Here is a 15,552-nt window from a genome sequence, read left to right on the forward strand (position 1 = left end):
AATGGGAAAGGTAAGGTGACTATGAGATTCTTATGACTAGAAAGTAGGAAAAATTTTCTTAAGGACACACAAAACATTAATAATAAAGTGAAAGATAGATCCGACTACTTAAATTAGTAACTCTCTGAAATTAAGATGTTCATCTCATGACTGCAGAATAAGTGAAAAAGGCAAGATATTTCAACATACATAATTGACAAAGGATTAAAATATGGAATACCTAAAGAATCCTCCAAGTCAATAAGAAAATTTAAAAATAGCTGAATATGGGCAAAGACTTGAATAGGCATTTCAGGAAAGAGGAAATCCCAATGGCCAGTAAATGTACAAAAAATGCCCAACCTCATCATCAATCAGGAAAATGCAAATTAAAGCCACAGTGAGAACCATTACACAACCAACAGGTGAGCAGATATTGACTAAGACTGACAATGGGGAGTACCAGTGAGGAGGAGGAGCAGTGGGAGGAAATGACCACAGTGTGGCACTGTTTTACGAAGTTGAAATTTGCATATTTTACCACCCGGTTTAACCTATTGGCCCTAGAGAAGTTCAAGCCATGTGTGCTTGGACATGGACAGGTTCAAGAACTGCCCCAAACTGAAAACAACCCACATGCCCATCACAGTAGAATGTATAAATACACTGTGTGGCTTAGTGAATCAACAGAATATAATACAACAGTGACAAGGACAAAATACAGCTACTCATAACTGGTTGAGTTACACAGTCACAACTCGAAGCAAAAGTAGGTGGACCCAAACAAATATCTATAGCCTAAGTCTATACAGAGAGCTCAAAAACAAGAAAAACAAAATTATATTATAAAAGTTTTTCAGAAAAGTGGTAAGGCAGTGAGAACAAGAAGGAAAGTATGTCTTTCCACCTTTCTGTGTGACAGATTACATATCATATTTAGGTGCATGTGGTATGGGTGGGGAGCCCAACCTATAACTGTATTGCCACCAGGTGGTATAACCTTGACATGACAGCCACCCAAGCCATGTGGGGCTTCTGAGCTGGAAGGGCTCCTCCCACTTTCTCATTTCACAGATCAGAACCCAGGATCACATACAGAAGGGAATTTGCCCAGAGTTGAATAGCAAGTTGGAGGCCAATTGGGACAGGACCGGAATTTAGGTCTCCTGGATCCAAACCAGGGTTCTCTCCTCCTCTATGTGGAAGAGTTCTTCCTTTGCAAATCACCTTTAACACCAACCATGGCAGCCTTCTTTTTGGCATTTAACACTCTGAAATTCTTTTATTTGCTTACTTATTTATTGTGAGTCTCCTGCTGCTAAAATTAAAGCTCCTGGAGAGAATGGTTTTTGTCTGGTTTGCTCCTGTGGTATCATAGTAGGTGCTCCATAAATATTTGTTGGATGAGTTCATGAATGGAACTGACAATTCTATTTGGACTTCGAGGTCCTAGAAATACTTAATGGCTTCTACGATATCCCCAAAGGAGAAAATGAAAAATAACTATATGACATTAACACGCTTTCACAGAATTAACTCCATAACTGCCTTAGGAGGTTCCCATTATCATCATCACCATTTGAAAGAGAAAACTGAAGCTCGGGGAGGTCTGGTGACTTGCGTAAGGTTACAAAGCTAGGAAGTTGAGAGCTTGGATTTGAACCTAAGGAAAGAGGAAATCCCAATGGTCAGTAAATGTACAAAAAATGCCCAACCTCATCATCAATCAGGAAAATGCAAATTAAAGCCACAGTGAGAACCATTACACAACCAACAGGTGAGCAGATATTGACTAAGACTGACAATGGGGAGTACCAGTGAGGAGGAGGAGCAGTAGGAGGAAATGTACTTGTTTGTGTACTTCCAGTGAAAGAAAACTTGCTACCTTGTAATGCCACTCATTTCTAGTTTGGATTCAGCTCAGGTGAGCAGAACAAAAACTCACATTAGCTCCTGGGGACCAGGAGGTGCCTCAGCTTCCACTCTGCTCTCAGGGAATTCACAGAGACTATTCTCCCAAGATGAGACAAAGCACAGGCTAGGATGGAGGCAGGAGAGTTACCCTAGGGTAGTTACCCCTCCCCTCCAAGATGCAGCTGTGGAATTTTTCCTCAGTCCCTTATTCAGCCCTTTCCCTGTCTTGATTTCAAGAAGGAGACAAGCCAAGGCCTAGAGACTAGATGGATGGCCTTGGGCCACCTCCTCCCCTCCAGGTAGCATGAGAAACAAGCCAAGACCCGGAGGCTTGCTAGATACCTTTAAGACACCCCCATTCCTAGGAAAACAAAAGCCCATAATTCAGACAGCTTGGGCATACTCTCTCTGAGCTGCCCACATTCTTCTCTTAAGTGTGTACTTTTGCTTTAATAAAACTTGCGCTTTCCTGCTTGCTATTTGTCGGTGTCCTTGAATTCTTTCTCACAGCATAAAACAAGAACCTGGTCACCAGAGCTCTGGGGTTGGGGGGTATCTGGAATCCTGCCCTGTTGAGCTGTCCAGCATCAAGATTATCTTCTAAAGAGGCAGTATGCGAGGCCCAAGTTCAGATACAGGGTTATAAGTTCCACTGCAGGCACCCATAGATTTATGTGGGTCAGCCTGGACTCTGCTCACTGGAGTCTGAGCACTCCTCCCAGAGGAATGGCTTCCTGAGGGTGTCTGGGCACAAAACCCAGTAGTTCTGAAAAGACCGAACAACAGTGGTGGGTGGAAGGCTACACTGCTGGCTTGTGGGGTTGACATCATTGTTTTAATATTATGTTTCTAGAAACTTCATACTCATTAATGGATGGATTTGTGGTTTTGCAGATGGAATGGGAAAATATATATGAAAGCCATCCATGACAGGGTCTGACATATGGAGTACATGCTTAAAAAATATATTTGCTGGGTTTGAATTGCAAACGTGTTGGATCAAAAGACTACACAGACACAGTTCTTCGAAGAGTCATTAAGAACTGGGCTGCCTACATCCTTCTGTTCCAAGTTGGCACTTGCCATAGGAGCTCCACTGAATAGTCCGTGGGGAAAGGGAAATCTTGAAGACTGATGTCTCACCAGGGGTCTAAAGTCAGTCCTGCCTGGGCTCCTGAGCACCACTCCCCTGTTCAGTGATAGTGATACTGTGAAGGGATGATGTGGGGATGAATGGGATGAGGATGAACAGAGGTTTCCAGGTGGCAGGGTGGAGTGTGCATTTCTGCAGGAGCCAACACAGGGCAAGGATGGGTCCAGTGGGAAGGCAGCTGCTCCCAGAAGCAGGTTTGAGTCATACTTCATGGTAACAGTGAAGACCATGTCTGAGCAATGGCAGTATGTGGAAAGGAATCTCAATACCGCAATACTCATCAACAGGATAGGTCTTCATCCAGCTTCATTCATACAAGAAACACCTCCTGATAGGAGGGAGCAACCCTACTCCCTACTGCCTAATTATGAAAGACCAGTGGGCTGTGATAAGACATCTTGCCAACTCTCCAGTCATAGCCTCTCTGACCAGTTAGTATTCAGCTCCAACTTGTATACTACAAGAACAAAGGATGGCTGGGCTCTTCTTTGGCTAGGGATGCTTAGGTGCTTAGCTTACCTCCACCCCAGTAGTTAGGACACTAGTATAGAGGAAAGCTGAGGACACAGTGGGTCCCATTTCTGGCTTGGCTTTGGCACTCCCCTCTGCACAGTAGGGAAGGGGCATGACTAAAATCAGGGTTGTTGTGGGGCCAGCAGGCATAAGGTGGTGACTCTGGTCATGAGACCCCAAATTACTTAATGTTTGCAAACTGTGTACGAGCCAGAGTCCCCCACAGAGGAGGGTGCCAGTCTTCTTCCTTGTCCTTCCATTGCAGGGACCTCTGTGGGGAACACTGAGTCCTCTGACTGTTCCCCAAGCAGTGGCTCCCTAAGGAAGGCCAGATTGTTGGAGAGCTGGGAACAGTATGATGCTGTGTGACCTTGGACTTGTCTCTACCTCTGTCAGGCCTCAGTTTCCCCATCTCTAACAAGGGATTGGCCCCAGGATGCTCCCTCCAGTGCTAATGGGCTGTGGGCATTGTAGCACCGTAAGCACCTCTTAGCTCATCTTTTCCTGCTTCCAGGGGGATCTGGGGCTGTTTCTCTTTTCTCCTTTTGAGCTTAACTGGACTCTGGCCATACATGGGTTCAGAGGCTTGGCAACCTTGCCAGCCCAAGTGAGGAAACAGGCATAATGTTAGAGGCCAGGGAGAGTGACCAGAGGGCCATTCCTGGGCCAACTCAGTTCAAAGTTGCTCTGAGAGAGCTGTACAAGGCAGCATGTGCACTGTCTTGACAGGCATTGACCAGAGTGGAGTAATGGCTCTTCAAAGTACACCATCAGACTCCTTCTCCTAGTCCAGAACACGTACCCACTCTCTACCAGTTATGGAGAATGCCCAGGGCAAAATGCACAAAGCCAACCAGGCAGAGCAGACTGTTGCCCCATGAGCTTCATCTTGTGGCAGGACCCAGGGGAGGGGACACCCACTGTTGTTTTTCTGCTCCATTTGCTTCAGGAATAGATCAGTTGTGACAGCTGAGGGCTTGGCAGTTTAAAGTGGCAACTGTCTGGCAAAAATAAGGGAGGACTTTCTGGGGGGCGTGGTGGTGGGGGGACAGCCCTGACTCACCTCTGCCAACTGTCCATGTCCCACTCCTGCATAGCCCAAGAGCAGCCAGTTCCGGGCTGAGCAGGCGTTTCCCATACAGTAAGCCTCTGGCCCACGAGGGTCCCAGCTCATGCTGACAGGTGAGCCAGTCGCGACACATGAAATAGTTCCATAGCTTCTCAGATCCTGCTGACCCCTGCCCCATTAGGGACAGGGTCAGAAGATTGTTGTGGTTGTTCCAGCCTCCAGCACGGTCGCCTAAACCAACTGCCACCTCTGACCCAGAGGGCCCCCCAAGACTAAGAACCAGTCTCTTTCCCACGTGGTAGCAGGAGTGATTGCCTAAGATCACATAGGGGGTCAGGGGTAGGGCAGGCTCCGGACTCTGCCCCTGTAGCCCAGCCGAAGCTCCTGACTCCCTTCCTGCAGTGTCTATCTGCCTCCCAGCAAATTCCTGAGATGCTTCAACCTCCAGTCCGCAAGATCCGAACCCTGGGCGGGGCGGCGGGATTTCACCGAAGGGAGGCTGGAGCCTGGAGCCAGGAGAATGGGGAGACACTGGAGAGAGTGAAGGGGGTCAGGGCTGCTTCGCCTGGAGACCCTTCGGGCCTGGATTCACGTTTCGCCGCCCCGAGGAGGTAACCAACTGCGTAGACGCGGAGATGGGGGCACCCTGAGTCCCCCTCCCCCCAAGCCGAGGAGACTGAATATCCTGCATCTTCACCGCAGAGCAACGCCTGCAGAGCCCTAGCTCAGAAAGACCGGCGTTGGCGCCCCAAGTCCTGCGTAGCCCGAGTCTTCATACCCGAGAGCCCCGCGGGCTCTGATCCCCAGCCCTACAACACCGCTACCAGTGTTGTTCCCACGACTGAGACCTGGAAACCTCCGGGACCCGGCTCCGCAAAGGCGCCTGAAATCACCCTCCCTTTCCCGGGTTCCTGAGAGCTGCTCCTGCGTGCGTGCAGCCGCGACTCCGCGGACTAAGCTGCCGCCCAGGCTCTCCGCCAAGGGGACATCCGGCCGCAGCCTCCGCGCCCCCTGCCCGGGCCTGGCACCGCAGCGCTCCGGCCACCGCCGCGCGTGCTCCGCTTCGGCCTACCTCCTCCTCGTGGGTCCTCCTGCAGCCGCCGAGCTCGCGCTGTCCTTGCGGCGGGCGCGGCCCCAGAGCGTCCCGCCGGCTGGGCGCCGGGGAGAGGACTGCCCTGGTGGCGCTCAAAAGCGGGAGTCCGCGCCCGACGCTCCTGCAGGCCCCGCTACCACCAAGCCGCGACCTTGGCTATGGCCCCTCCGCGCCCCGCCTCAGTTTCCCCCCCTTCGAAAGGTGAGGGGGGACGTCGGTGCCGCCCCAGCTGCGGACGTCACCCGAGTCCTGGCAAGTTGAGAGCGCGCGGATCTGTGGAGCCGCTGCAGAGGATGGACCCTGGGGTACGTACAATCCAGGCGCATTGGAGGGAGCACTGTGACCCCAGCATTTCCCTTAGACTCCCAAGACACCTAAATAAACACCTAGTAAACACAGCCTCAGGCCAAGTCCTCTGGTTCCTCCCACGGAAAGCTGTAACTCTGGTCGGCAATGCCCAGCCCCTTTCCCACAAGCCTCTCCAGTTCACAGACGAGAAGACTGAGGCTCAGAGCGGGCAGCCATTGGCCCAGAGTCGCACAGCGCGACAGGGCTGCGCGCGTCCACCCTGGCACCACGCCCCATTATGTCCTCTCCAGGACCCGCACTCGTTACAGTGCTGCGAGGAGGATCCAGGCCTGTCAGCAGCACCCTTCATCCCACAGCAAACACTGACTCAGCACTGCTGGGGATGGGCCTCAGTGTCCTGCCAGCTGTCATAGAGAATGGGGTAGCACAGTCTGAGAGACCCAAGCCGCGAGAAGAAGTGGCGGAGATAGGAGAGAGGTTGGGCCTGGAAGGGGAAAGGAAGGGGAGGGTGCTCTAGGAGGACTGTACCTAAGATAAAAACGAGGATGGGAATACGTATTTCCTGGTGTGTAGGGGGGAGGAGGCGGGATCTAAAAGCCCTGAACACCAGACGTAAAAGAAGCAGCCGGGAGCCGCGGATCTGGTTGGAGAAAGAGCATCAGTGTCTCGGCAGTATTTAGCAAGCGCCTCCTCGTGGCCAGAAGTGGGAGAGACAGGAGGTCCGAGGAACGCGGCTGCAGTGGTCCCGCGGAAAGGAAGCTGGCTGAGTGATGTAATGAGTCAGGAGGCTGGAGTCTCTGCCGGCCCTGACACGGATGGCAGTGTGACCTTGGGCCAGGCACTTCCTCTCTCTCTCTGAGCTCTCTCGGTGAGCTTTTGGGAGGGAGTGAGCTTGATTTTCAGCTCTGATAGCTCATGACCCTGGACATTGGGGCCAGGTGGAAGTGGACACTAGATCCACTAAGGCACAGACAGATCAGAAGTGAGAGGTGGACATTCTGTTTATGAGGTAGAAACTATTATCTCAATTTTACAGACAAGGACACTGCAGCGCATAGAGGGTAAGTCAACTGCCCACGCTCACACAGCTGCTAAATGGCCCAGCTGAGATTTGAACAGGCCTGTGAGGCCACAGAGTCTAAGTGGAGTGTCTGCCCACCTCGGTCTCCTGCCTTGAAGCAGTTATCAAGCATTTAATGTGTTCTGGGAATATACAAGGCACTGGTGACAAATGAAGATGAATAAGGAATGGTCCAGCTCCTGGAGGGTCTTCCTCACCTTGTAGCAAGAGTGAGCCCATGACACCTTATTGGTGCTCACAGCAAAGCAGCCTGTAGTCACCCTAGAGGATAAACTTTTTGTACAAGGCATGAGCCCCCACCCCAAACCCAGTGTTTCACTATTCCATATAGTTGGACATTTTGTTTTTGAGAACTATGAATTTTATTATTTCAAAAATATTTTTTAAAAGAGCACTTAGAGGAAGAAAAGATGCTCATCATTTTAATAATCAAAAATGCTCTAGAGAAGCCACATCCTTTAAACAAAGGATGCCAGGAGTGAGTTACTTGGCTGGTGGTAGGTAAGGTGAGGAAGTGAGAGGTGAGGGAAGTGAGAACAGCAAGGGTTTTAGAATCTGTTCAGGCTGGGCAAGTCCCATTACCTTTCTCAGCCTCATTGCCATTCATCTGTAAAATAGAACTAATAATAAAAAATCCCACCCTGCCTCCATTCAAAGGCTGTCGTGAGGATCAACTGTGATAATGTGTGACAAGGTTGTGTAAAATCCACTGTGTAAATATTTTTATTCCAAGAAGCCATGAAAGAAAACATTGATTAACTATAAAAAAATTAAAACTTCTAAATGGAATTTTAAAATCCCACAAAGTAAAAAAAGTCAAATGGTAAACTTAAAAAAAATCCGCAGCACATATGATGGAAGTTAATAAGGAAAATGAGCTGAGAGTTAATTACCCTGATACATAAGGAGCTCTTTCAAATCAATAGGAAAAAGATGACTAACCAATTAGAAAAAAGAGCAAAGGACATGAACAAGAAGTTCATGGAAAGATATTCAACCTCACATGTATTAATGTATATTAAAGAAATACAAACCAAAACACAACTTGCTTGCCATTTAAAAAAATCTTCCAAGTTGGCAAAAATAAACAAGTTTGATAATACTTTTACTGTCAAAGGTGAAAAGAAGTGAGTACACGCAAAAACACTGTCATGTGAGGTGCAAGATGGTACAAACTTTTCTCAACAGTGATCTGACAAAACTATACAGCATGCTAATATATATATATAAAAATCCAAGAACAGTCAATAGAATTCTGTGTAAGAATAAACAAAGAAAAATACCTCTGATGTCCAACAAGGAGGGACTGCATGAAAACCAATAACGTTAGGGCTTTGTCCTGAAACAGTCAAGTCTCTGAGTTGCATTTCTAGTGAAAAATGCAAGGGACAGAAGACTATATATGTTATGATCCCTTTCGTGTACATTTTAAAAGGTCATACATATATGGAAAGTCCTAATTTCCCTGCCCCCCGCCCCCAGAGTATACACACATACCAAAACAAACTGCTATTGGCTACCTTTTGGGAGGCGTGTGGAATGGGTACGTGAGGAGCTTTCACTTTTCATTTTATACACTTTTGAGAATTAGTTCATTTTAAAAAAGTTACTAGGGGTTATCTGAACATAGGCACTGGCTCATGGGCCAATTAAATCTTCTTTATGCGCATTAAAAAATTAGGTAACTATAAACTTGTATTAAAAAGTTAAGTCAATATTTTTATGTGAATAAAAATTATTGGAACATTACCTAAAGTACACCAATGAGAGACTGATTCACCAGATTGTCATTATAATCAATTCATATGATAGAAACCCATGCAGTGATCAAAACAAAACAAAACAAAAAGCGCCTTCTGCACATAGACAGATAAGGAACAATCTCCAAGATATTTTGGTCAGTGGAAAGAGCAAGGTACAGGACAGGGTATATGATGTGTTATTTTTTTATGTAAAAAATGAGTATAGGATACATGGTGGTACACACATGCATTATCTCCAATAAAGATGATTAAGAAACTGGTTCAGCAGTACTCAGGGGAAGGGCATAAGAATTGGGGGACAGGGTAGACGGAGACTGGCTTTTCACAGAAATGTTCTATTAAAAAATTTTTTTGCACTATATGCATGTAGTATTATTTTTAAAAATTATCTCTAAAAAATAATCATTTCCAAAACTGGACATGGAGTTGGAAGGTCTAGTTTCTAGGGCCTGCTCTGACATGAGCTGGATCACTCCTTGTGTGACCTCGAGGGAAGATCATCTCCCTTCTGAGCCTCAAGATCCCTTCTATCTAGTGGACAGGAAGCCCGAGATAAGATGAATGTCAAAGCTCTTCACACCCTTGACTCCATACCAGCCTGAGAACCTTCTCACTGGGAGAACCAATCAGATATGGAAAGGCAGCAAGGGAGGTAGGGTGCTCCCCATTCTTGGATTTGTGGGAGCAGAGGCCAAGGGTCAGCTGCCCTGGGGACACAGGCTTGCATAACTTCTAAGATCCCTCCTGACTTGCCAACATGCTGTTCCCTTTCCTTCTCCCACTTGCCATGCCCTACCGGAAACTCTTGGCTCATATTTCTTCTCCAGGTTACCCATGGCGAAAGTCCCACCTGTCTGGATAAGAGGATAAGAGGTCAGTCTTGTGGACCTGGGACAGGTGACACAGCACTAGGAACCCATGTGGGCCTCATATTTCAGTAGGGACCAAAGCCTCATGTTGGGAAACAGAAACATTCGCCCCACCCAGAGATCAGCCTTGGCCTCAATCCTGTTCCCTTCCCCTTCCACAAGCAGCTCTCTAAGCACATGACCTCTCTGGTTCATCCCCTCCCATCTGCCATTAGTAATCACCCAGAACCTTCTCTGGCTCCCCATTGCCCACCAATCCAAGAAGATGCTCTTAAGCTGGACATTCAAGGTTCTGCACTTTCTGGTCTCAATTTACCTGACTAGCACTTCCATTTGCCCATGATTGTCCCTTATTTAAAACAATTTTTCAAATTCAATCATATCCCTTCCCTGCTCAAAACCCTTTTACGGCTCCCTGTGACCTGAAAGATAAAGTCTAAGGTCCTCGGGCTGGCATTCAGAACTGGTGTCTGCCTCTCTGCCTAGCTCCATCTTCAGCTGCTTTCCCCAAAGTCAAGCTCTAATTAGTACCTGTTGAATGCACAGTGCTATTTCATGACAGAGTATTTGCACCTACTATTCCCTTGGTTTCCTCAATATATAAGAAGTTCTTACAAATCAGTAAGAAAAACAAATGAACAACTCAAACACATCCGATTTAAATATGTGGTTCAGGGGGAAAAATGTAAACGGTCTATAAACATACAAAAAGATGTACAACCTCACTTATAAAAAAATACAAATCATAATGACAAGATACCATTTTCACCCATCAAATTGGCAAAAATTCCTACAACGTCCATGTCTCTTTGTTAGCTAAAGTCCAAACCTATTCTTTACATCCAGCTGCAAAAATTCACCTCTTCTAGACATCTTGGCTTCCATAGTGCCCTGTACATCCTGAGACAATGCTTAGAAGAGGGCTAGGCATATAGCAGAAATTTAGTCAATGTTAGCTATTAATAATAAAAACAACAACTGCCACACTGTTCTATATTGATGAGCTAATGGGTCTATTAACCTTGTGAAGGTCCCTAAGGGCAGAGATGGAGTTGGATTCACCTGTGTTTTGCTGGCATCAGTACAGGGACTGCTACAGACATGTGCCCAATAAGTGGATAAGCAATGGGGACAGGTAAAGTACATGAGGCTGAGGAAGGCTGAAGCCAGAAACCAGCTATTGGAAGCTGCTCTGCTGGGAAGAGAAGATGCTGTGGAGGAAGGGCGAGCCTGGAAGGAGAGCCGGGTGGGCACAGGTCCAGGCATGGCCTCCAGTAATTGGTGTCCACTCTGCGTCAGGCAGGCACTGTGCTGGGCTCTTTGCTATTTCTATTCCTGACAATTCTTCAAGATGGGCGACGCTCCCTTCATTTTACAAAGAAAACTGAGGTTCTGGAAGGGCGACTTCCTAAGTAGCTCTTATGACCCCACGTTGCCTCTGTGCTGGTTTGTGGACATTCACAGGTGCATGGCTTTGGACATATCACTTTCCCTATTTAAGCCTCTACTTCCTCATCTGAGAAATGGCTATACATTAAGAATTTATCAAATTTAAGAATTGGTGGACACCTAAGAATACAGTTTGTATTCCATGAGATTCCACTTTAAGGACCACTGCATCCAAAGTTAAATGCTGTTACACAGGAGGATCCCTCAATAAGCGCATAGATATAAACACGATAGGAAAGGCAGCCACAGAAATCGGGCAGCAGGATGTAGTTTCTAGAGAGTTATTCAGGCAATCTAAACATGCTTTTGTGAAAGTAGGGGAGGTTATAATTTTCATTAAAATGTTTTTAAAATTCTCTAATGGTCAAATGGACAAAGGTGCCAAGACAATTCTTTGGATAAAGTTTCTTCATCAAATATCACTGGGACAGCTGGTTATCCTCTTGAAAAAGAATGCATTTAGACCTCTATTTCCTATCATACACAAAGTTAACTCAATCATCAAAAAATAAATGTAAGGGTTAAAACTATAAAACTCTTAGAAGAAAACAGGCGAAAATCTTTGTGACTTTGGGTTAGCTATGACACCAAACACACAAGCAATAAAAGAAAAAAATTGATATACTGGACTTTTGATAAATTCAAAACTTCTGCATTTCAAAGGGCACCATTAAGAAAGTGAAAAGGCAAGCCACAGACTGGAAGAAAATATTTGCAAATCATGCAACCAAAAAGAGACTAGCATTTAGAATATAAAAAAAACTCTATGGCTCAATAATAGGAAAACAGTACAATTAAAAATGGGTAAAAGTTTTGAATAGACATTTCACCAAAGGAGATATATGAATAGCCAATAAGCACATAGAAAGATGCTCAACATCATTAGCCATCGGGGAAATGCAAATCAAAACCACACTAAGATACCACTTCATATCTACGACGATGACTAGAATCAAAAAGACAGACACTAACAAGTGTTGGTGAGGATGTGGAGAAATCGGTACCTTCATACATTGCTGATGGAAATGTAAAATAGTGCAGCTGCTGTGGAAAACAGTTGGGTGTTTCTTGAAAAATTAAACATAGAGTTACTATATGACTCTGCAATCCCACACCTAGGCATCTATTCAAGAGAAATGAAACATGTCCACATAAAAGCTTGTATGTGACTTTCCATAGAAATATTGTTCATAATAGACAAAAAGTTCAGCAACTGGGGAAGCAACAAAAGTGTCCATCAACTAGGGATAATAGGTAAACAAAATGTGGTCTATCCAAAGAATGCAATGTTATTCATCAATAAAAAGGAATGAAGTACTGACACATGATACAACATGGATGAACCTTGAAAGCATTATGCTAAATGACACAAAAAAGGCACAAAAGGTCAGGTACTGTGCGATTCCATTTATGTGAAATGCTCAGAAAGGCAAATTTATAAAGATAGAAAGTAGATCAATGGTTTTGGGAGGCTAGGGGTGGAACAGGAGAGTGACAGAAAATAGACAGTTTTTTTTTTTTTCAGGATGGTGGAGAAAATTTAAAATTGTGGTGATGTACTAACAATTATGAAATTATACACTTAAAATTAATGAATTTTTTATGGCAGACAAATTATACCTTGACAAAGCTTTAAGAAAACACATGATGATTAAATCAAGATCCTAGATTGGGGTAAAAACTTTACATAAAGGACATTATTGAGACAACTGATGAAATGTAACTATAAATTGTATATTAGATTCTAATATTGTGTCAACGTTAAACTTCCTAAATTTGACTATTGGACCATGGTTACATAAGAGAATGTCCTTGCTCTTAGGAGATATATGCTAGTATTATTCAGGAGTAGAAGTCATCACAGTGCATACTTGCAATAACCTCTCAAATAGTTCTAAGAAAATGAGAAATTTTGGTGAAACGTTACTAATGATGAATTTGGGTGAAGGTGTACGTGGGAGTTGTTTTTGTATTATTCTTGCAAGTCTTCTTGAAGATTGAAATTATTACAAAAAACTCTTACAACTCAAAGAATTCACACACAAAAATCCATGGACCCCCAAAAGAAGAAAAAGCACTGATCTAGTTGTGAACACAGATCCCACAGGGTGTGCTTCTGCTCATCGCATGTTTGTGGGGCCACCAATAGACAGAATGCAGGGTTGGGACACCTGCCATTGTGCCCTCACAGCATTCATTCATTCATTCATTCACCCAGCAAATATTTATTGAGCACCTACTATGTGCAAGGGGTCAGCTGTGAACCACACACACATTCTCTGCCCTTGTGATACTAATGTTCACCGGGGTGGAGGGAGACAGAAAGGGATGTGGAAACCCCTCAGCTGTGCCTGGCCCCTAGCTCTCATTAGATACAGTGACCCAGAGGGCAGATATTGGTGTCTGAATCATCTCTGTTCCCCCGGATTATAAAAGTGTCAAGTTCTGTCCACATACATCAAAGAGGATCACAGCTTTGAACCCTGGAGCCCGCAGCCTAGGCAGATCAGAAGAGCTCAGAACATAACCAGCAAGAGTGGGTGGCAGGGAGAGTAGTTGTCAGCTGTGAGTGGGAAGGGATGCAGGGATGGGGGCACCTTGCTCTCTACCTACCTTACTCACTACATTGGTCAACCCTCCAAATCCCAAAGGAAAGCTCAATTCTGGGTCCCCATTCTGATGCTGTCACTTTCCAGCTGGCAAGGAATGTGGACAAGTCACTTGGCTTGCCTCAGTTTCCTCACCAGCAAAATAGGGTAGATAGTCCTACCTCACAGGATTGCTCTGAGAATTAAATGAACACACAGTTGGGCTGGATGCCTAGTGAGTATTTAGAGAATGCATGTCACTGAAAAGCCCACCATGACAAGATGAGACACCAGAAGATGTCACAATCTATGTAAAGAGCCCAACAGTGCCTGGCATACACAGATGCTCCACAAACAATAGCTGTTATGATTTGTGTGCAGAGGCCAGAGCCTAGTTTCCCTTTCCTGCAACAAGAGTGTGGGCAGTATGCCCTCTGGAGTGGTGTGACGTCACTAGGGAGGTAAGACTTTTGCCTGGGAAGTCTTAGGGCTGAAAAGGAAGTGAGGAGTGGCTGTTGCCCCATCCAGTCCTCTCCTGACCTTTGCCCTAAGCCAGTGCGTGGTCATCTCCCTTTGACCAATCCCTCCAGAAATTCCCCAGGAAATGCCCCTGTGCCCATAGCCTGAGCATAAGTCCAGCCTCCAGGCCCGGGAAATTCATACTTCACCTCCTCCTGCTAAGATCACTCCAGGAAGAAACCAGTAAGCACGATAATTAATATGCATATATATTTGTATGTGCATGTGTGTTATATATATCTATTATATACATATTGCTGTATATGCGTGTATATATGTATGTACATATACATATATACACCCACACACACATATATGCATACATATATATATATATATATATATACACACACACATACATACATACACATCAATAGCTGATTAGGAAACAAATGTATTTATCTATATAAGGAAACAACGATGAAAGCTAAGCTGACAGTGTGTTGAGAACAAGGTGCTGTAGTGTACCACAGCTTTATTTCTCAGGGGCCCTCTCCTCTCTGCAGGCGTGGCACCAATCTCTCACTGCATTCTCTATCTCTGGTCTTCCCCCTGACGGTCAGTCCTCCATTTGAGCTCCCAAGACAACCTTTTCGAACTCAGATCTGTTGCTGTAAGGTAGTGGAACATATGATTAAGAGCCTAGGCATTGGAGCCAAGTAGATTTGGAGTTTGAGGCCACTTGCTACTGGTGTGTGACCTTGGGCAAGTGAGTGCTTCTCTTTAAATCTCGGTTTTCTTATCTGCAAAATCAGCATCATAAGAAACCCTACTCTACAAAATCAGGAAAGGATGACACATGTCAAGTCACCTGGCAGGTCTTAACAAATCACAGTGGTGGATGCTAGATGCTTTTGCCTGCCCAGCCTCCATTCTCACTTTGAGTGAGGTGCCCCAATTTTCTTTGGTGAATTCCCCTCCTCCATTCTTAGTCCATCTAGTTCGTGTCAGCTGACTCCATCCCTAACTCTAGAGTATTCTGCCTCCTCACCAAAATGATTGGTCCAGGGATGGGCATGTGACTAAAGCTAGACCACTGAGAGTCTTTCCTGGGAGTTCTGCTGGAACCATATCTGTTGGGATTATTAGCTATAAGACTTATAAACTTGGATCAGCTGGAGCCATCATGGGCAGAGAGGCTGCCTGGGAATGAAGTCATGAGACATGAAAGAAGAAAAAAAATACCAGTGTCCAGAGACACAGTTTAAGCCCCTAAATCAGCCCTGTCTATTTCAGAAATAGAAGGCAATAAA

At 45.5% G+C, this 15,552-nt stretch overlaps 1 protein-coding gene across 10 annotated transcripts in view; it reads right to left on the bottom strand.

Annotated features, from left to right (window-relative positions):
- Positions 1 to 15,552, bottom strand: part of IQSEC1 (IQ motif and Sec7 domain ArfGEF 1) — a 379,222-nt gene that overhangs the window by 86,731 nt on the left and 276,939 nt on the right. The window contains exon 1 of one of the 10 annotated variants that reach the window (XM_036218805.1): positions 5,701 to 12,082. The exons of the other annotated variants lie outside the window; for them this stretch is intronic. The gene's annotated coding sequence lies outside the window, so the exon portion shown is untranslated. Of the gene's footprint in view, positions 1 to 5,700; positions 12,083 to 15,552 lie in introns of those variants that run through there. 10 annotated transcript variants of the gene reach the window in all.

The sequence above is a fragment of the Rousettus aegyptiacus genome, unplaced genomic scaffold (assembly GCF_014176215.1).
Source record: "Rousettus aegyptiacus isolate mRouAeg1 unplaced genomic scaffold, mRouAeg1.p scaffold_m13_p_4, whole genome shotgun sequence".
Lineage (NCBI taxonomy): Eukaryota > Metazoa > Chordata > Mammalia > Chiroptera > Pteropodidae > Rousettus > Rousettus aegyptiacus.